Here is a 22,659-nt window from a genome sequence, read left to right on the forward strand (position 1 = left end):
GGGTGTTGCTTGTAGAGACGGAAGCGCTCAGCCTCGCGTGTTCTCTTGGAAGTCGTACAGAAAGCCCTGGCAATGTCAGGCGAGGGGTATTCTAATTTGAGCTATGGGCATCTGGATACGAATTATTTTGGGGGTTCATGAAGAGATAGGTGCTCAGAAATGGAAGGAGATGCCAGGATGATGGGGAGTAAAAGAAATACACTGTAGCGAGTTGCACTCTTGTGCTCGGGGCAGCAAGGGACCTTAAAATTGCCAGTTGAGGGAGGCTGGCCAGGTAGGGCAGGAACGCGAGTAAAAAGCTTTAGCGGAGTACGGAAATGAGGGTCCGGGGATTTAAATTCTTTTTTAGTGGCGCTCAAGTGATAAATTGGGGCTTGAGAATAGGGATGCCTACATATGTTGCTTCGCGGCAGTGTTGATGGGAATTTCAAAGAGGAGGGAACGATGAAGGGGAATTATGTAGTGAAGTTTGTTTGTTAAAGGAAAGGTAGGATTATGCGGAAAGCTAACCATATGTTAAATACTTTAAAGGGTTAACAGTGCTTTCAATGGGTTAAGGGATCTAAAGTACAAAAAGTTGGTGCGAAGTTGTGAAAGGCCGGAAAAAATCACAGATAATAGGTACTTTCGGATTAGTAGGGAACTTTGGCATTTGGAAGAGCTCAGCATGAGGGAATGTTAAAAGAATGGCAGTGGTAAATTTTGATTTAAAAATGTACATGGCACTTAAAAATCAGCTCGAGGATGTAATTTGAATACGGAAAGTAATGTGAAGTGTTTTTTTGCATACTCTCACTTCAGCATCATTTAAAATACCTTTTGAGAATCCAGCAAAAAAACTCTCAGCACTGTAATTTCGATTAAGGAGTAGATGCTACTGTGAGTGGATGATTAATTTTTAGGAAAAAATATACCAGAGAATAATTGTAATATTACTATAGTAGCTTTTTTGGTAAGCTTTGCAAAAGCCTTGACATTTTAAAGAGCAGTGAAATAAAAACCATCAAGTAAATCTGAATGAAGTGCAACTAAATTTGGAGATGAACTAGAGATATTCCCAGTCCTCTCCAGAGTAAAATTTGAATACTCAGTTTATTTACCAATTCTTTTATTAATATGTATCTTGTATAATGAAAAAAAATGTCCACTTTAAAATTGAAGGTTTTCCAGTATGGTTTTTCTTTTCTTTTGGATCCATTTAGCGACATTCAGGGTCATATTCTAGCTTATTAATGATCCAGCTCTACAGAAAAAAAAAGACTCCTCTTACAGGAAGTGGAAAGTTATATTAAAATTAAAATTTTTGCTTATTCTTTGTTTTGCTACTGTTTGGAGTTCTCTGGAGTTGATTTCTTAGATACATTACGGTGGGTTAGAATGACTTAAGTGTTCGATTTTCCTCCTTGCCTAACATTTTTTTCCCCGTATACTTGAAAATTGTTTCCGTAGATACAATCTGAATGATTTTTAAAAGAAAGTTATCTGAAGATATAAAATGCCACAGTTAGAATATAAAGTGCTTTCTTGTGATACAACAAAGAAAATTTCATCAAAAACAGTAAATATGCATCAAAATCCTCCTGGGACTACAGGTGGGCGTTACCATGCCTAGCAGAGGAAGCCGTATTTTTGACCACCAGATTCAGTACGAGGCAGTTTTCATCTTAGATACTTGTAATTAAAGTAAGAACACCATCTAAAGCCATTTTTTGGCCACGCGTGGTGGCTCACGTCTGAGGCCGAGGCGGGCGGATCATTTGAGGACGAGACCAGTGTCGCTAACATGGTGAAACCCTATCTCTACTAAAGCTACAAAAATTAGTTGGGCACGGTGGCGGGCGCCTGTAATCCCAGCTACTAGGGAGGCTAAGGCATTAGAATCCCTTGAACACGGGAGGCGGAGATTGCAGTGAGTAGACATCCCTCCATTGCACTCCAGCCTGGGTAATACAGCGAGACAACGTCTCAAAAAAAAAAAAAAAAAAAAAATCCCAAAACAACAGAAAGCCATTGTTGCAGATGCAGGAACAGGCTTAGAGGTTATATAACTTTCCCAAGGCCACATCACATATAAGTGGCAGAGCCAGGATTGCATACCAGGTATGTCTGATTCCAAATTAAGTGCTGCTTTAGTTATGTCTGTCTGCTTAAGAGTTTATATTGACATTACACTGTGATTTGACTATTGGAATAGAGTTTTAAAATTGTAATATCAATGTTTAATTGCATTTATTGTAAGAATATCATTCAGAGAAAATTGAATTTCTGACAGAGGAGTTGGTTTAATGTAACGTCTGCCCTTTTTATATTCATGTAATGAACATAATTATGTTACTCAATGAAACAACTGAAATAGATAGCTTATTTTTACTATAGGAAAAAGAAATCTGACTTGTTTTCCATACTTGCAAAATCACAACGTTAAAAAGCATTTTTATTTTGGCATAAAAAAACTGTTAAACATTTTGTTTTTAAAAGTAGCTCTTATTTTCATTGTAGAAGATTTCAACGGATAGTATTGTCTGATGGTGCCTTTAATATATCTTGATTTGAGAGTACAGTATTTTGATGGTGAGACCTCTGAATAGAGCCATAGACATATTCAAAACTGAGGTGTACTCATTGACCACTTGGGAAATTCACTAATTAGGAATTCCTAAAATAAACCAATATTCAATAATAGTTTTTTATTTATTTTTAATTTTTTTTTTTTTTGAGAAGGAATTTTGCTCTTATTGCCCAAGCTGGATGCAATGGCATGATTTCGGCTCACCACAACCTCTGCCTCCCAGGCAGAAGAATCAAGCGATTCTTCTGCCTCAGACTTACGAGTAGCTGGGATTACAGGCATGCACCACCATGCCCGGCTAATTTTTTGTGTTTTTAGTAGAGACGGCGTTTCACCACATTAGTCAAGGCTGGTCTTGAACTCCTGACCTTGTGATCCGCCTGCCTTGACCTCCCAAAGTGCTGAGATCACAGGCGTGAGCCACCGCGCCTGGCAGTTTTTATTTTTTAAAAAACAAATACAGCATTTTGGTGTACATATTACAGTGAAATTTGCTTTTTTTGCCTTGAGTGTTACAGACTTCTTTCCAGGTCAATACATGTAAATGTGACTTACCCATTCTATTGGTAATAGCTATATAATATTCCAAAGTATGCATGTATCATAAATTATGAAGCCATTATTCTAGTAATGGACAGTTTGTCCCCCATTTGTCATATATATATAAATTTTTTGACTGCTTCTTTTTTTTCTTGGTATTATAAACAATTACAGGAAAGGTCCTTATATGTCTATTTAACTCATGTAGATGTCATTTTGTGCTATGATGAATTTTACATGTGAGATTGCTGGGACGAAGGATATACATATTTTATAATTTAACAGATTTTAAAATCTACTTTTCAACCTTTTTTGTTTTTCAAAAGATATAGTAATCTACATGGCCAGCCCACATTCATAAGCACTGGAAGATATCAGCTTTTAGTTTTTGCCAGTGTGAGCCTGTGGAATTATAAATTAATTTACCTTCTACTTTCTAGTTAGGTTGAACATCATTATATAAGTTTATTGCCCTTTTACTTGTTAATTTTCATTTGTCTATTTTTCTATTAGGTGGTTTACTTTTTTTTTAATGTTAGAATTAGTACTCCTTTATCTGTCATATGTCTTGCTTTTTTTTTTTTTTATGGTGTCTTTCTCTGTCGCTGAGGCTGGAGTGCAGTGAGCAGTCAAGTGATCTCGGCTTACTCTTGCCTCACCCTCCCAAGTAGCTGGGGTTACAGATATGTGCCACCACGCACAGCTAATTTTTGTATTTTTAGTAGAGATGGAGTTTTACCATGTTGGACAGGCTGGTCTAGAACTCCTGACCTCAAGTGATCTGTTCCCCTCTGCCTTCCAAAGTGCTGGGATTACAGGCGTGAGACATCGCACTTGGCCTCTTGCATTTGTTTTTGTCTAGGTTTGCCATTTCTTTTTTTTTTTTTTTTTTTTTTTTTTTTGAGATGGAGTTTCACTGTTGTTACCCAGACGGAAGTGCAATGGCCGGATCTCGGCTCACCACAATCTCCGCCTTCTGGGTTCAAGCAATTCTTCTGCCTCAGCCTCCCGAGTAGCTGGGACTACAGGCACGCACCACCATGCCCAGCTAATTTTTGTATTTTTAGTAGAGACGGGGTTTCACCTTGTTGACCAGGATGGTCTCGATCTCTTGACCTCGTGATCCACCTGCCTCGGCCTCCCAAAGTGCTGGGATTATAGGTGTGAGCCACTGCGCCTGGCCTCTTTCTTAACTTTATGGTGTGTTTTGCTCATGTAGAAGTTTTAAAATACACACAGTTAAATCTATCAGTTTAGGCAAGTAGTTTTGATACTTGCTTAAGAAGATTTCCCTGAGCCAGGATCGTGTACATTCTCTATATTTTATTATAGTATTATATAGTTTATTACATTTGGCTCTTTAAACCATGTATATGTTTACAGAGATTTATCATGATATTCTCAGTAAATCATTGTTTTCAACTGTATGTTAACATTCCTTCTTTTAATCACATACTAAGTTTTCATATGTTCTTGGATCGATTTTGGAAGCTGTTTTCCATTAATCAGAGATTCTTTAAACCTCAGGGACCCATCAATAGGGCTTCAGGGTATCAGTGAATTCCCTGAATTTATATACATAACTTTCATCAGACTTGCAAAGGAGTATGTGATTCCTTTAATGGCAAGGATCGCAGATTTGTAGATGTTTCACATTTAATGGACTTTTTTTGTTTTTAATAACATGCAGATTGTGAATTAAATTTAGGAGATAAGCACATTATAGTTATGCAAAAGAAAAGTTTTTCAACTTCAAATGAAGTTAGAAGTAGTTCTTCGAATTAAAATGTAGACTTAATTGTCTAGTGAGAAGTAGGCAAGGACAGGGAATCCAAATGAAAGGTGTTTAGCTGTGACTTACTACCAAACATGTCAGAATTTGTAACTTGTAAAAAGTAGTCCTTTCCAAATTACAAGAGCATACTTGTTGCTAATATTGATTGGTGGAACAGTGCAGTGAAATGTTTTCTAACATAAATGATAGAACTATGTCCTTGGTAAATTTCTTTTCTGTAGGGTTTTAGCATTATAAATAATATTTGTTGACTATATTCTTATATCCCTACATGAATTTATGAGCATATTAGGAATAATTTTACATGGGGAAAGTAATTCAGAATGAATTATGTACTCATCCACTGGTGATAATTATGGCACTCATTATGTTCTTAAAACTCTACTAAACTAAACAACTAATTCCAGGACCAACGTGGAGACTGCTTTTTGAAGTTGGTAGTTTTCACAAGTGCCTGAAACCATGCAGCGATACCTATAAGATGTTCCAGAGAATCCTAGATTTCCTCACTTCTGAAATCATTTGGAAAACCTCATGGTAGCTACTGTTTTGAGGACTTTCGGTTAATAGGAATAGTTATTCTAGAATTGGTAATTGGTGCCTCATTTATGAGTCCTATATAGGATACCTAGTGCCATGGAGTGGTCCCCTGAAACAGTTGATCTCAATTAAGGTAATTCCAGAATGTCTGTTCACCGCTGTGGTAAGCTCGCTTTTTTTTTTCCTAATAGCTTTTTGGCACTTAGTGAAATTGAAATAATAATGAGTGTTCAAACACTGCTCTCCAGAAAGACCACTTTTGAAGGATGTACTTATAGATGAACTTCATAATCGTGGTTCACTATAGCCTAATTATTTTTAAGATCTACCCACCTACCAGTACCTGTACTTATGTGTTCTACCTTTCTGCCTGTTAACAATAGATTAACTGTCAGTGTTCCTGTTGGGTCACTTGTGCACCTGATTCTGTTGCCTCACTTGCCTAAAGACATGTTTCCAGAAGCTTTCCCTCGTTCTATAATTATTCTCCCATATTCTCCCTTTCTGCTGTATTATTCTCATTAGTGTATAAGCATGATATTGTTTCTCCCATCTGAAAAATGAAACAGTGGTTTCTTTTGATCCCCACTTTTCCAGCTAATCTCTGTCCCATATTTCTGCTCCTCTTTGTAGAAAAACTCCCCCCAAATTTGTTTTTTTCCTCACTGTCCCTAATTGCTAAAGTCACTAGTAACTTCCTTAAATGCTGTGGTCAAGTTTTAGTCTTCTTACATGACCTATCAGCAGTATTAGGCACAATTGATGACTTCTTTCTTAGGAGGCTTTTTAATGTGGTTTCCAAGGTACCACATCCTTGGTTTTTTTCCCCACATCACTGGTCACTTCTCTGTCTCCTGTGTTAGATTCTCTTTTTCTCCCCAATCTCTTAACATAAAAAAATCCAAGGACTCAGTTTTTGGAACTCTATTTCTTCTCCCTTAGTTGGTGATTTATATGTTGACAGGTTCCAGATAGCTATTTCTAGTTCAGACCTATTTCCTTAACATTAGATTCATATAATTCAGGTACCCACTTGACGTTTTCTTTGGGTAATTACATCGGCTTTTCAGTCTCCAAAACATCAACATTACCTCCAAGTTTTGCACACTGTTGGTAAGATCTGTCCGTCTCCTGCCTTACCCCACCCAGTACCAATCCGTTTTCTTTCTGTCTTCTTCCATTTTAGTTGATGGCACCTCCATTTTTCCAGTGTCTAAAGTTTTCCTTGATTCTTCTTTTTCTTACCTTCTGTATCTAATCTCTCAAGAAAATCTTACTAGCTTTAGAATATGTCTACTACCCAACACTTACACTGTTATCACCCTAATTCAATATACCATCATTTCCTACTTGGATTACTGCCACATCTTAACTAGTATATTTGTTTCCAAATTTACCTATAGGATAGTTTCAATGTAACAGCTACAGTGATCCTTTAAACATATAAATCAAGTCATGTGGCTCTTCTGCATAAAACTTTGGAGAAGCTTCCTAAATTAGTGTGATGCTAGCTGCTTTTAAAACAAAGCCCAAAATTTTATTGTCTAATTACAATAATTTAAAAACATTTTTTAAAAACTCATATTAGGTGATCTTTTTTGATAGGTAGTTTGCCTGTACGTGGATGATTTAAGGTCTTTGGTACCTAGTGTCTGTTATTCTACCATCCCCTCTGGCCTTGGAGTTCTCTGCTCTTAGCCTAGGAAAGAGGCAAGAGAAGGGTGAGAGGGTACCCTCTTCTAAACTTTGGCTTCTTTTATCCTCAGTATATTAGTGAGAGCTGGTCACCGTCCATATGCAAGGATTAAGGCCAGGAATGGAGTTTTTAGCTGGCAGTCACTTACCAGTTAAAATTGTATACCTTAGAAGGGGGAGTATAAATTTGATTTTTTTATTCCTTTTGAATGAATCCTAATGTTTATTTGACTTGTTTTATGACTCAATATAAACTGCCTACCTGTGAAATGAGAGAAAATATTTGCAAACCACACATCTGATAAGGGGATAATATTAAAAATATATAAGGAACTCACACAACTCAATATTTGCATTAAGAAAATAAATAACCTGGCTGGGCGCAGTGGCTCATGCTTGTAATCCCAGCACTTTGGGAGGCCGAGGCGGGTGGATCACAAGGTCAAGAGATTGAGACCATCCTGGTCAACATGGTGAAACCCCGTCTCTACTAAAAATACAAAAAAATTAGCTGGGCACGGTGGCGCGTGCCTGTAATCCCAGCTACTCAGAAGGCTGAGGCGGGAGAATTGCCTGAACCCAGGAGGCAGAGGTTGTGACGAGCCAAGATCGCGCCATTGCACTCCAGCTTGGGTAACGAGTGAAACTCCGTCTCAATTAAAAAAAAAAAAAAAAAAAGAAAATAAATAACCTGATTAATAAATGGGCAAAGCATCTGAATAGACATTTCTCAAAAGAAGACCTACAAGTGGCCAACAGGCATATCCTGTTAATATTAACCTACTCGTGTATTTATATTAAAAGTGGATTTTTGGTAGACAGCATCTAATTTCACAATCTCTTTTGTAAATGGAATAGTTAGAACACTTAATATGTTTATTGATGTGGTTGGGTTTAAATCTGTGAGTTGTTATTTGTTTTCTGTTTGTCTTAGTTGTTCTATATTTCCTTTTTTTCATGTCTTTAGGATTAAAAAGATATTTTTAAATTCCATTTTTTTTATTTGATGACTTGCTAGCAGTGCTCTTTATTGCTGTTGTTTTTAGTAGTTGCTTAAGGGTTTATGGTATACATTCTACAATTTAATGTGTAGTGTAAGAACATTAATGTATTTTCATTTTTTTCTGGATTCTTGTCATTATACATTTACTTCTATACATGAGTCCTACAATATGCTGTTATTATTTTTCCTTTAATTAATTATTTAAAAGAGATATAAATGTTTAAAAAATTGTTTAAAATTTATTCACATATTTACCATTCCCATTGTTTTTCTGTGTGTGTGTGTGTGTGTGTATGCAGATTTTTATGTGGTATCATTTTTCTTCATCCTGAATAGTTTCTTTTGACATTACTTATACTTAAAAAATACAGTGATGATGAATTCTTTTTACTTTATATGTCTGAAAAAGTCTTTGTTTACCATAGTGTTTGAAGGATATTTTTGTTGGGTATAGAATTCTAAGCTGATGTTTTTGTTGTTTCAGTACTTTAAAGATGTTGTTGCATTGTCTTCTGGCTTGCGTTGTTTCTAATGAGAAGGCTGTCGTCAGTCTTTGTTCCACTATATGTAGGGTTTCTTTTATTTTTCACCCTTTGCCTACTTTTGAGATTTTCACTATGTTTTTAATTATTTGATTATAATGGCCCTTGTATTATGGACTTTGTTGAGCTTCTTGGATCAGTGAGTTTATAGTTTGTATTACATTAAAAAATTTTGGGCCATTATTTCTTCACATATTAATATTTCTGTGCTGTTTTCCCTCTCTTTCAGGAACTCAAAATACACTTATATTAGACCATGTGAAATTGTTCTACTGAAAGTTCAGCAATGTTCTATTTATCTTTCTCAATCTTCTTGTTTTAGATAGTTTTTACTGCTAGTTCTTTAATTTGCCAATCCCTCTGCAGTGTGTAATCCACTTTTAATCTTATCCAGTTTATTTTTTTGTCTCAGGTATTTCCCCCACCCCTGCCCTTCCAGAAGTTCAATATAGGCCTTTAAAAACATTATCTTTCATTTCTTTGCTTAAAATTCTGTGTTAGATCGTTTTCATGCTGCTGATAAAGACATACCGGAGACTGAACAACTTACAAAAGAAAGAGGTTTAATTGGACTTACAGTTCCACATGGCTGGGAAAGCCTCACAATCATGGCAGAAGGCAAGGAAGAGTAAGTCACATCTTATGTGGGTGGTGGCAGGCAAAAAATGAGAAAGCTTGTGCAGGGGATTGCCTCGTTTTAAAACTATCAGATATCATGAGACTTATTCACTATCATGGGAACAGCGCAGGAAAGACTTGCCCACATGATTCAGTTACCCCTAACCTACCAGGTTCCTCCCACAACACAGGGGCATTCAAGATGAGATTTTGGTGGGGACACAGCCAAACCATATAATTTCACCCCTAACCCCTCCTAAATCTCATGTCCTCACATTTCAAAACCAATCATGACTTCCCAACAGTCCCCCAAAGTCTTAACTCTTTTCAACATTAGTTCAAAACTCCACTGTCCAAAGTCTCATCCAAGACAAGGCAAGTCCTTTCCACCTATAAGCCTGTAAAATGAAAAGCAAGTTACTTCCTAGGTACATTGGGTAAATACAGCAATTTCAAGAGGGAGAAATTGGTACTAAGGCCCCATGCAAGTCTGAAATCCAGTTGGGCAGTCAGATCTTAAAGCTTCAAAATGATATCCTTTTATTCCATGTCTCACATTCAGGTCATGCTGACGCAAGAGTTGGGCCCCCATGGCCTTGGGCAGCTCCACTCCTGTGGCGAATGCATGATATAGCTTTCCTCCTAGCTACTTTCATGGGCTGGCATTGAGTGTCTGCATCTTTTCCAGGTACACAGTGCCAGCTGTCAGTGGATCTACCATTCTGAAGTCTAGAGGACTGTGGCCTTCTCACAACTCCCCTATGTGGTGCTCCAGTAGGAACTCTGTGTGGGGGCTCCAACCCCACATTTTCCTTCCACACTGCCCTAGCAGATGTTCTCCATGAGCTGCCTGGGCATCCGGGTGTTTCCATACATCTTCTGAAATCTAGGTGGAGGTTCCCAAACCTCAGTTCTTGAGTTCTGTGCACTCACAGGCTCAACACCACATGGAAGCTACCGAGACTTGGATATTGCACCCTCTGAAGGCATGGCCTGAGCTCTACGTTGGCCCTTTTCAGTCATGGCTGCAATGTCTGGGACCAGGGGCACCAAGTCCCCAGACTGCACATAGCACGGGGACCCTGGGCCTGTCCCACTAAACAATTTTCCCCTTCTAAACTTCTGGGCCTGTGATGAGCGGGGGCTGCCATGAAAAATTCTGACATGCCTTGGAGAGTTTTCCCCATTGTCTTGTGGATTAAAATTCAGCTCCTTGTTATTTATGCAGATTTCTGCAGCAGGCTTGGATTTTTCCTGAGAAAATTGAATTTTCTTTTCTATCACATTGTCAGTCTGCAAATTTTCCAAACTTTTATGCCATTTCCCTTTTAAAACAGAATGCCCTTAATAGAACCCAAGTCACCTCTTGAATGCTTTGCTGTTTAGAAATTTCTTTCGCCAGATACCCTAAATCATCTCTCTCAAGTTCAGAGTTCCACAAATCTCTAGGGCAGGGGCAAAATGCTGCCAGCCTCTTTGCTAAAACATAACAAGGGTCACCTTTACTCCAGTTCCCAACAATTTTCTCATCTCCATCTGAGACCACCTTAGACTGGACCTTATTGTTTATATCACTATCAGCAACCCAACAAGTCTCTAGGAAGTTTCAAACTTTTCCACATTTTCCTGTCTTCTTCTGAGCCCTCAAAACTGTTCCATCCTCTGCCTATTACCCAGTTCCAAAGTTGCTTCCACATTTTTGGGTATCTTTTCAGCAACGCCCATTCTACTGATACCAATTTACTGTATGAGGCCATTTACATGTTACTGATAAAGACATGCCCAAGACAGCAATTTACAAAAGAAAGAGGTTTAATTGGATGTACAGTTCCACATGGCTGGGAAGCCTCACAATCATGGTGGAAGGCAAGGAGAAGTAGGTCATATCTTACGTGGATGGCGGCAGGCAAAAAATGAGAATGCTTGTTCAGGGGAACGCCTCTCGTGAAAACCATCAGATCTCATGAGACTTATTCATGGGAAAGACCTGCCCACATGATTCAATTACCTCCTACCAGGTCTCTCCCACAGCACATGGGAATTCAAGATGAGATTTGGGTGGGTACACAGGCAAACCCTATCATATGCTTTTTCTATATATTTTTGAACAAGTGAAATATTGTTGTAATAACTCTTTCTGATGTCATGGTCTACGAATTTTATCATCTGTGTCATTTCTTAGTTGCTTTCTATTGATTTGCTTTACATTATGGGGCATATTACCCTGCTTCTTTACATGTCTGGTAATTTTGGACTGTATGGCAGACATCCATTTTACCATAATTTTACCTTGCTAGGTACTGGATATTTTCATATTCCTATGCTTTCAAGCTTTCTTTTGGGACATACTTAAGTTATCTGGAAACAGCATTTCTTTTTGAGGCTTGGTTTTAAGTTTGTTTGATGGAGCCACAATAGCTTTTAGCCTCGGACTAATTTTGCTCCATTACCGGCAGTCCCTTGTAGTGCCCCTTCAGAGTATCCACCCCTGTGTATTAGAAGGTTTTGCCACTTTGGCTGAAGGGAATATGGACCCCCAAAATTGTTCCACTTGCCCATTTTGAATGGTTCTTTTTTGACATCAGTTTCTTAACACAAATGCACTGAGAGGTGCTTTGCTAAAAATTCTGGTTTTAGCTCTGCCCTCTTCAGTACACTGCCCAGCAAACTTCAGCTGCCTGTCTTTCCTTGTTTTTTGCTCCTTAATTCAAGGAGAGAGTTGGATCCCTGAGTTCTCCCTCCCTATGCTGTAGCATGGAAACTCTCTCAGGCAGTCATACGACTCACTTCATTTCCATTTTCTCAGGAATCCTCAGACCATGCTGATTTCCTGTTTAATGTCAATGTCTGAAAATTGTTGTTATATATTTTATAATTCTGTTTTGTTGTTTTAGGTAAGAGGGTAAATCTAGTCTCTTTTACTCCATCTTGGCTAGTTCTAGAAGCTGAGTGGATCTTTGATTGTGTGTCCCCAGGTTGACCAAGGGGGAAAGTAGTAAAGTTGGATCATTGGAATGATAATTAGTAATTGAAACTAATATTGTAAATTCAGGGAAAGAATCATTATTTTTTTATGCTTCTTGATTTCTTCATAATCTCTAGCATGGTATGGAGCACAGGCCTTAGTAAGTTGTTAACTGAAAGTTAGGGAAGACTTATCCATGATAGCTTTCTACCTTTCTCCTTCTCATAGAAGTTTCAAGTTAGTTAATTCTTTCAAATATTACCAATTTTATTCTGACTTTAAGAAACTAGGCCTACCGGGGTGCGGTGGCTCAAGCCTGTAATCCCAGCACTTTGGGAGGCCAAGGCGGGTGGATCATGAGGTTAAGAGATCGAGACCATCCTGATCAACATGGTGAAACCCCGTCTCTACTAAAAATACAAAAAATTAGCTGGGCACAGTGGCGCATGCCTGCAATCCCAGCTACTCAGGAAGCTGAGGCAGGAGAATTGCCTGAACCCAGGAGGCAGAGGTTGCGGTGAGCTGAGATCGCACCATTGCACTCCAGCCTGGGTAACAAGAGTGAAACTCCGTCTCAAAAAAAAAAAAGAAAGGCTCCAGAAGAGGTTTTTGCTTTTCCTGTTAGTGTGACTCTTGAGCTAGCTGGTCACATTCTTACTGGGTGTGGCTATATGAATAGTTCTGTTCAGAGGCTTCTTTCTTGTATTCTTTCCAGAATACCTTTATTCCAAGCTAAGTAGTGGGGAAGAGGGATGGTAGTGCTGGTAGTAATTATAATCAATATGTTGCATGTATAGAAAATGCATATATGCCCTAAGGTGAATACTACTATTATAGCTCTCAGATCTTCAACGTGACATAATATAATTCTTGCTAAAGGTAGTTAGGTTATACTGAACCTGGGAGTACTCTAAAGTGTCAAGGACAAGTCTTTTAAATTGTTACGATGGATTCTCCTGTGGGAAGGTAGTAGTTTGAAAATGGTGAATTGATTTGGTACTTAAATAGCAACTTAAAACTGGATTTAGAGGGAAGGTAATGTCCGCTTTCCTAAATTTCAGTATAAGTTAGGAATAATCCATTAGTACTGCCTTATGTTTTTCCATTATTTAATTTTAAATTTGTGACATAGCTAGAAATAAGTGATTTGTATAGGTAAGCACTCAGAAATGACTGCAGACTGATCAGATGTCAGTTGGGAAAGGGGAGCTATGTTGGAAAACATCTTAGAGTTTTACTTGGTCTGGTTAAGGATTTGAGGTTAAGTGACTATGCAAATGCAAACTATGTTTGAGTTGGGCTTAATGAATGTAATTTAGAGTATTGGTTCATTGATAACACACTTCTGGTGTGTATGCTTTGAAGCAAAACAGTATAGGAAATGGGCTGATCAAACTAGTTTTATTTTTTTCTGCTACATAAGTTGGTAGGTTTTGGTGTCTGAATAAGACAGACAATGAATTCTATATTAACTGCTCAGTTATTACCATGCTTTCAAAACAATGCTTTGTTACAGTGTGTCTTTTAGTTAATAGTAAAAATGAAATCTTTAGGAAAAACTAACTGCATAGCATGTTGCTGCAAACTTGAATTTTTATTGTGTGGTCAATAGAATTGCAAATTCTACCCTATTTTTATTCTAAGAGTTTGATGATTAGGGCTATCTATATTTCTTTCAGTTTCTAAGGCGTGATGTAAAAGGACATCAGCTTAAGGTTTCAGTGATAAAAAATATATACTATTTTAAATATAGGCAGGAATATTAGAGCTTTGAGTAAAATTGAGTTACTGGATTAAAATCAGTAAAATCTTTCTTTAGCCTTTCATTTGATTTACTTGTTCAAGGTTTGTCCGTGCCAAACTGAAACTGGTTCAGCAGTGAGGTTTGACACTAAGATTTTTGATCTGTATTTAGATTTGATCTGTATTTAAGATTCTTGATTTTTATTCTGTATTTGGATATTAAGAAAGTGTCTTCAATTGCCAGTGTTTTTATTTCAACACAGTTTTATTGCTTTTCAACAAAACACACCTCTTATGGAGTGTTGGATGTTCCCAGAATATTATACACCTCTGGCAGAAAAACTCAATTGTTTTCTCTATAGAATGGCCTATTAGAAAGACTGGTCTAAAATGACTTTAATGTATTTTAATAGATAGCTATTGCATTTGTTAAATAGAATAGAAAAAACATTTACTATTGTCTTCTAGGACATAAATTTCTTCTTTCCTTCCTGCTTTGAAGGTTAAAAAAAAGCAAACACTTATATGATGATATTTTAGCGTCTTAAAATGGATTTCTCAGCCATCAAATAAAGGATATGTGTAACTTTTGCACCTTACCTGGGATTTGTCAGTGATACTCTGACTTGGTATGTGCCTGTCCAGGTTTGTCTTATAGATAAGATGCCATTATGTGCCCTTTTTCTTTTGCCCTAGGTTGGAACTTTGTGATTAATTAGTAAGCCGTCATGACCTCTGAACCTTCATTTGTAACAGACAGTAACTAACAGTTATTGAGTACTTACTGTATATTTATAAATGTTTTATGTGTATAGTTTCATTTAATGTAGATGATACTTGTTCTGCTTTCCTCAGAATTGTTGTGAAGATAAATGATCTTCAAATGAGATAATGAGTGGGAAAATGTTTGTACCAACAATGTAGTTATAAGTTATTAATAATGACAATAATATCTAACTGCTTTCTCTTTGCTGTTGTTGTCTTTAAGGTTTAATATAGTCTACAGTCTACATTTTTTGGTGCTGTAGATTTTCCCAGTGCCCCACCTCATAGGATGACCCTTGTCTTATAAGTTGTTCAGACAAATCACATGATGTTATATGAGTTATAGATTTGACATTCAGATTAGCGTTTTATTCTTTCCTTCCTTAGGAAGAAGTAATTATCACTGGCAATTCATATTGTTATTTGCCTCCTTAAAGTAGAAATTTATTTGTTTTCATATAAATTCTAGAAAAGCTCTGGCTTTTTGACATTACTGAACTCTCTTTACTCTTTCCTACTAATCCCTGTGAAATTGACAATTTAAAGATTTATAAAATGCAAATTAAATCTGAATTGTGATGGGAATTTTTGCATGTGTATATGTATGTATTTATGTGCATATAAAGGTATTAAGTAACTCTTTGGCCCTAAATTTTTAAAGGACTAATGATAGTCAAATAAATGAAAGAAGAAAGAACCTAAGCCTATTTCTCCATTTTAGAAAAAGTTTTATGTAATAGTTCCTTTATTATATTGTCAGTTTTCCCGTGGTGATTCATTGTCATATCTCAAATAGAGGAATGTGTACTGTATCCTTTATTTAAATTAGGAAAGTTCAGCTTTTCTTACTGTTTTCACTCAGATACAGAATAGCATAGGCTGTACTTTATTATTTACAGCCAAGATTTTAAGCATGACTTTAGAAAAGACAAAAGTTTTGAATCTTACATAGCTTCAAACACTGTTAACTCAGGTAAAGATTTTTTTGCCATTCTACAATTAGAAATTTTGGTAGACTGAAATGGTAGACAATGAGAAGTAAACTGTGTTGTGATCACCTCTTTTGTCATATATATTGCTACTATGTTTTTTTCGGGCATTATAGCATTATTCTTTAAGTACAAGTCAGCCTTACTGAATTTAACATGTAGTTGTGTACAATTTCATGAATAGAGCAGTGATTTGATTTGCATATTTTAATGTTTTGTGTTTATAGATATCTTTTAAAATTTTCCTAATTAGCAGTGAAAACATTTTGAAAGAAATGCTGGATTTGTTGGAAGCTCAACTTGCATTTTATCTGTACCTTTAAAACTTTAAAAAATTCATTTTGTAATGACTTTACCAATATAGAATTTAGAATGACATAATGGAGAAACAACATGAACCTTTTACATTTCACCTAACCTTCCCCTATCCCTACATGAAGCATAGTACCCCATACATGGAAACTGCCTTAATTTTTATTTTGTTTCCAAAAACTTAAGCATACACAACTAAGAGAAATATGGATTAAGTTGGCTATATTATAAGCTATGATTTTTAAATATGATTTAAAATAAGTATTGTTAGATTCATATTAAAGGCTAAAGTGAAATTACCAAAGCACATTTTAAAGACAAATTCGGTCTGGGTGCGGAGGCTCATGCCTGTAATCCCAGCACTTCGGGAGGCCAAGGCAGGTGAATCACAAGGTCAGGAGTTTGAGACCAGCATGGCTAACATGGTGAAACCCTGTCTCTACTCAAAATACAAAAAAATTAGCTGGATGTAGTGGTGGGCACCTGTAATTCCAGCTACTTGGGAGGCTGAGGCAGGAGAATCACTTGAACCCAGGAGGCAGAGGTTGCAGTGAGCCAAGATTGTGCCACTGCACTCCAGCTCAGGCAACAGAGTGAACCTTCGTCTCAAAGGAAAAAATAGAAATTTGGGGAAATGTCACACGTTCTCACATATGTGATAGCTAAAAAAAAATTTGATCACATGGGAGTAGAGAATAAAAAGATTGATAACAGAAACTGGGAAAGGTGAGTGGTGAGGAGAATGAAGAGAAGTAGGTTATAGGGTACAAACATGCAGTCAGACAGAAGGAATAAATTTAATGTTAAATTCCCCTGGTTGTTCATGATATACCACATACCATTTCACCAATTCACGTAATATACCCTCTTATTTTGTAGGCAAAGCAAGAGCAGCCTATAAGTCTTGCCTGGGGATAAAAATATTTCTGAATAAATGAAGTGATTAACAAATCATATGACTTTCATTTTAGGCTAGGGTCATGATCAAATACATTGATTTGTTATTTATAAAATTAAATTTACTGATTTAATAAATAGTGATACTTGTCAGTCTTTTCCTCTCTCTGTATTAGAACAGCATTAGTAATAGGAAGCAAGCAGGATAGTCACCAAAAGCACATGCACTGTCAGAAACAAGAAGTGGGATTCTTTTCAAGGGAAGGAGACAGAAGAAGGCAGGGAAAGTACAGCAGACCAGGTTAGGTTATTGTGGTAAACTTGTCTTTCTCAGAACCTTCTGAGCACAGTTCTGAAGAAGGTAACATAATTATAATGGGATCATAAAATAATGGGGCAAAAAAAAAATTTCAAAGTAGTTACCTTAAGGAAGTTATACATTAGAAAATACAGTTGCTAAAAAAATTTTGAAATTCTTTATGAAATTGGTTTTAGAACATTTTAAAACTGTGCAAGATTATTTTTGTAGCCATAGATTAAAATTATAATTAAAATTTTTGAATTATAAAAGTATAGAATATTTAGAGAAAGTGGAAAGTAACCCTTTTTTCACATACTAATACAACTATTGTTCTTTGCAAAGTTTTTTTCATATAGGCCTTAGATAAAACTATCTGCTTAGGTGTAGATTTTTTAGTATTTATTTCTCTTGAGTTCCATGAGCTTCCTGGATCTATAGTTCGGTGTCTCTCAATTTTGGAGAATTGACCACCATTAGTCACATATTTCTTGTGTTTTTTTCCCTTCTCCTGATATTCTCATTATCCATAGTTATATCTTTTGTAATTGTCCAACAGTTCTTAAATATTGTTACATTTTTTAAAAAATTCTTTTTGCTCTTCAGTTTGGGAAGTTTCTATCCATATATCTTCATGTTCTCCTATTGTTTTCTCTACTGTGTCTGTTCTGCTGTTGAATCCATTAAAGGCATTCTTCATTTCTGTTACTGATTTTTGTTTTCCATTTCAGTCTGTCTGAGAGTTTCCAGGTCTCTGCTTACAATGGCCATCGTGTTTTGAATGTCTTGTGGTTTTTTTCCATTAAGGCTCTTAGCATATTAATCTTAGTTACTGAATTCTGTCAGTCATAATTTCAAAATCTCTGTCATATATGAATCTGGTTTTGATGCCTGTGTTGTCTTTTCAGACTCTGTTTTTTGTCTTTTAGCATGCCTTGTTATTATTTGTTTTCTTTGATAAGCTGGATGTGACTTAAGGGATAAGAGGAACTGAGATAAATAAGCCTGTAGTGTGGCCTAGAGGCCTGTCTGGCTCGGATTTAGGTTGTGTTTGCTGTTTGCTGTAGCTTTGGTGTCAGAGATTAAAATTTCCTCTCATGTATTTATTTTTGTCTCCTTTGTTGTCTTTGGGTTTCCCTAGTAACTCCTTCATAGGTAGGATCGGCATCTTGTAGTTATTTAAGCTATAAGCCCTGTTATTACACAGGAGCCCTATTAATGTGGTGGTTGTGTGTGTGTGTGTGTGTGTGTGTGTGTGTGTAAAAGTGTTCTATAATCTTATGATTTGCCCTCAGTCTGTTAGTGAGCCTGTGTCTTTGAACTGTGACCTTCATGAGTGCTTTTTAGCTACTGCAACCTCTACCTCCCAATACTTAAATGAGACAGTAGGAAGGCTGAGAAGGGGCTGGAGTTTGGAATTTCTCTTCCCACAGGTTGGTTAGGTGGTGGATAACAAACTGTGGAATGTGAAACCTTGGATGAGGGGAGGCTACTGTAGTTTTTTTGGGGGCAGGTCTTTGTTATTGTGACTGGGCAACTTCAAAATGGTTATTTTTTCTCCTACTGGAAGCTACAGGGAATTTTTCTTTGATCTTCATGTGTGAACTGATGGGACACCTGGAGGTAAAACTCAGGAAAGTTTCCCCTCTCACCCTCTCTCTCCCAACTAGACTGCCTATCCCCTGAGTTTTTAGTTCTCACGCTAGTTCACATTGAACCTCCAGCAATTTACATTATAGTATAAATGTTCCTATGGATACTGGCTCCAGCTGTGAGTTTCTCCTGCTGAAGTTTGTGATACCTGTAGCTGTGATTTCTATATTCATATCCCTCTCCAGTTTTGGGAGCAGCAATTTGTCCTGAACCTCAGTTCTCTATTGGGTCTAAGAAGAGTTACTGATTTGCGGTTGGTTCAGCTTTCTGGTTGTGAGAATGGAGTGATGTCTTCCAAGCTCTGTACATATCAGACCAGAAACCCTTAACGATATTTTAAAAATTGTCAAATATTTCCTTTCTGTAACTTTTTGACTGTTTTGTTCTTCAGTCTAGCTGTGTAGCATGGAGGGAATAGGATATGTGTGTAGACCATCTGATTATGCTACTTTGTCTAATAGTTTTTGTGCTGGGTTTATACTGTTTTCAATTTTTATAGCATTATATTCTTTAGTATCTGGTAGAGCTACTCTTGCTTTGTCTATTTATTGTGACATATGAACTTCAGAATTATTTTGTCAAGTCATTTAAAAAAGGAAGTAGGATTATAAATAGAACTACTTAAAATTAGTAGTATAATTCGAATGATAGTGCTATGATGTTTGGATTTCCCCTCTGGAAATTTATTTCTCATTGTTGATTCAGATCTTCTTTTAATGTTTTGGAGGTTTTGTAATTTTCTTTTTGTTCTTTGAGATAGAGGCTAGTTCTGTCACCCAGGCTAGTGTGCAGTGGCACAATCTCTACCTACTGCAACCACTGTCTCCAGGGTGTAAGTGATTCTCTTGTCTTAGCCTCTCGAGTACCTGGGATTACAGGCATGCACCACACCCAACTAATTTTTTATATATTTAGTAGAGACACAATTTTGCCATGTTGACCAGGCTGGTCTCAAACTCCTGGCCTAAAGTGATCTGCCCACCTTGGCTTCCCAAAGTGCTGGAATTACAGGCATGAGTGATGGCACATGACCTCATACTTTTTTTTATCTCATTAACAGAAATTTCTTATGAGGTATATTTTATGCAATTTTAAAGCCCTTTTATTTTGAAATAATTTTTGATTCACATGAAAGTTGCACAAATAGTACAGAGTTCCTGTGTGTCCTTTACCCAGTTTCCCCCATCATGACATCTTATGAAACAATAATAATCAAACACAGAAAATGGACAGTGGGTATGGTACTATTAACTGTATGCTTTATTTAGATTTTATCAGTTTTTTCTGTACTTTTTTTTTTCATATGTGTAGTTTTGCTATTATTATTGCAATGGCCGACTCCATTTCTCTCTCTCTCTCTCTTTCTCTCTCTCTCTCTCTCTCTCTCTCTCTCTCTCTCTCTCTCTGCCTCCTTCCCTGCCTTCTGGAGAGTAAAAATGCTGTTTATTTTCAGAAGCTGCTTTGCTAATAGGTTTTAAATTCTAAGTTTTTAGTTGTTTTCATTGACTGTTTTTTAATTTTTAAATTGTTTTTTAAAATGTTCCCTTTTCATTGGTGTTAATCATTGAATTTTTTAGGAATGTAATTTTCTAATTTGCTAAAAATGTTATTTTTGTTTTTTTTCTATAGCATGTCATCATATTGCATTGGCTAGGCTAGATTTCCAAATTATACTTTTTGTGCCTAATTTTTACGTAATAGTCTTTGAGTTTCCCTTTAGGAGAAAAATTAGCTATTATGTACATTATTAGTTGATTTTGCTAATAACTGGCATTAAAATTAATCATTTGTATGCAATGAATGCTTTACCAAGTTTCAGGAGTCTAATCATTTCAAATGAACCATGTCATTTAACCCTTACAACCTCCTAAGATACGTGTCAATATTATTCCTGTTTACAGGTGAGTAAATTCGATTGGGTTAAATAATTTATGGACCAATAAATAATTATTTGGTCACATAGTTTAGGTACGAAGCTCAAACCTGAGTTTTAAGTTTCTTACTCATTTTGCACTTAATAGTTCTTTTATATTCTCTTCTATGGCAATAGAAAAGATCAGTGGTAAACTATTCAGAGGAATTTCATTCTACAGCATACATTTATTCCATGGAACTGGCATTCTAGAATGGAGTGAATTAGGGCATGGTGGCTCATGCCTATAATCCCAGCACTTTAGGAGGCTGAGGTGGGTGGATCACCTGAGGTCAGGAGCTCAAGACCAGCCTAGCCAACATGGTGAAACCCTGTCGCTACTAAAAAAAACAAAAATCTGTCAGGCATGGTGGCTTATGCTGGTAGTCGTAGCTAGCTACTTGGGAGGCTGAGGCAGGAGAATCACTTGAACCTGGGAAGCAGAGGTTGTAGTAAACTGAGATTGTGCCACTTGCACTCGAGCCTGGGCAACAGAGTGAGACTCTGTCTGAAAAAAAAAAAAGGAGTGAATTAATTTCATAAAGAAAATTCAGGTTAAACACTGTTTGGACACTGATATCCCAGAATGTAAATAGACTTAATCAAAATTGTTTGTTAATATTTTAAAGGATCAAAATACTGAACCTGTACCTCCTCCCTCCCTCCTTCCTTCCAGAGGTAAGTATAGCCCCTATTGAGAATCTAAATATTTCAAAATTTACTTCGGTGGATATGGAATTAAGTATGGGAATACAAGGAAATTAATATTTAATATTTAAATATGAAGGATAATGTATAGTTAGCTTTTTGAAGAACATCAAATATTAACTTTTCTATCATGTGAATTGTATTCATACTGTCTTATTTGTGATAATTTTAAGATGATGTGAAAGTTTCACCGTGACTTAGAGTGAGTAAATTCTCAAACAATAGAATGTATTATTTGAAAGAGGCCTTGGTTTTTTTTGTTTTTTGAGACTGAGTTTCGCGGTTGTTACCCAGGCTGGAGTGCAATGGCACGATCTTGGCTCACCGCAACCTCCACCTCCTGGGTTCAGGCAATTCTCCTGCCTCAGCCTCCTGAGTAGCTGGGATTACAGGCACGTGCCACTATGCCCAGCTATTTTTTTTTTTTTTTTTGTATTTTTAGTAGAGTCGGGGTTTCACCCTGTTGACCGGGATGGTCTCGATCTCTTAACCTCATGATCCACCTGTCTTGGCCTCCCAAAGTGCTGGGATTACAGGCTTGAGCCACCGCACCTGGCCGAGGCCTTGGTTTTACTCAGCGTCTTTCCCATTTTGGGACTGCCTCCCTCTCCTATATTTTTTTCAGCATGTGATTTGGGAGAAAGGATTTAATTTTTTATTCTAGCTGCAGTCTTTAACAGTTTTCTTAAAATATTATTTCTTATCAGATTGCCTTTCCTTCTATCTTTTATATATATAATCCCTTCAAATCTGAGCTAATCAGGTTTTTTTTTTTTTGGAAACTATATTGGTTTCTTTAGGTACCTTTATCTACTGCATTAGTGTTCATTGGTACCTTCTCTTCTGCCTGTCCGACTCTTATTTCAGTAATTTAGGTGAGGTAAAATCTGTAAAAATTGCATTTGTGCTTATAGGTCTTAACTCTATAGTAAAATTTTTAAAAATACATTGTATTTTTGTAATTGATCTCTATTACGTGTGTATTCAGAGTAGTCATAATTCGATATTTAACTAGAGCATGTGTTTAGCGTGCATACCTAGCACTGATCTGTTACTGTAACACTGATATTCTGAAATCCTCTTGAAAGAAACAGTAAGGTTATATGTTGATTTCT

General features: G+C 36.7%; 1 protein-coding gene across 3 annotated transcripts in view; it reads left to right on the forward strand.

The window, feature by feature from the left end:
* HS2ST1 (heparan sulfate 2-O-sulfotransferase 1) overlaps window positions 1–22,659 on the forward strand; it is a 199,698-nt gene that overhangs the window by 821 nt on the left and 176,218 nt on the right. Inside the window, exon 1 of one of the 3 annotated variants that reach the window (XM_078332365.1) lies at window positions 1–22,659. This exon is cut by the window's right edge and continues 38,496 nt beyond it. The exons of the other annotated variants lie outside the window; for them this stretch is intronic. The gene's annotated coding sequence lies outside the window, so the exon portion shown is untranslated. 3 annotated transcript variants of the gene reach the window in all.

Source organism: Callithrix jacchus, chromosome 7 (assembly GCF_049354715.1).
Source record: "Callithrix jacchus isolate 240 chromosome 7, calJac240_pri, whole genome shotgun sequence".
Classification (NCBI taxonomy): Eukaryota; Metazoa; Chordata; class Mammalia; order Primates; family Cebidae; genus Callithrix; species Callithrix jacchus.